The sequence below is a fragment of the Sinocyclocheilus grahami genome, unplaced genomic scaffold (assembly GCF_001515645.1).
Source record: "Sinocyclocheilus grahami isolate Dianchi unplaced genomic scaffold, SAMN03320097.WGS_v1.1 scaffold217.1, whole genome shotgun sequence".
Classification (NCBI taxonomy): domain Eukaryota; kingdom Metazoa; phylum Chordata; class Actinopteri; order Cypriniformes; family Cyprinidae; genus Sinocyclocheilus; species Sinocyclocheilus grahami.
Genome location: NW_015505396.1, coordinates 389,362 through 389,972, shown reverse-complemented (window position 1 = coordinate 389,972; position 611 = coordinate 389,362).

Genomic DNA, 611 nt, shown 5'->3' with positions numbered 1-611 from the left:
CATGACTATCAGCTGTGACTTGACTAGACTCATGATAATAAACTGTTACTTGACCTGACTCATGATGATCAACCGTGACTTGACTAGATGCTGTTATGTCCGCCATCTTGTGAGTGTGCTCCGCTGTCGACGCCATCTTGTGAGCGTGCTCTAGTGTGGCCGCCATTTTGCGATCAGGCTCCACTTCCGCCGCCAGTTTGTGAGCGTGCTCTGGTACAGCCGACATCTCAGTCACAGACACTGTGTCACGTTCTTCCTCCGCGACACCCACAGTAAACAAAGATCCGACCGTCAACAAAGCATAATCCATGAACTGAGCGAGTGATGAACGTGGACCATCGCGTCTAAGCTTAGCCCTAAGAGGTTGATTTAAGCCATCACAGAAAAACTCTATCGACTCGGGAAGATTAGCTGTGGCTTGACTGAACTCAGGAAGAACAGCTGTGACTAGACCTGACTCATGATAATAAACTGTTACTTGACCTGACTCATGATGATCAACCGTGACTTGACTAGATGCTGTTATGTCCGCCATCTTGTGAGTGTGCTCCGCTGTCGACGCCATCTTGTGAGCGTGCTCTAGTGTGGCCGCCATTTTGCGATCAGGCTCC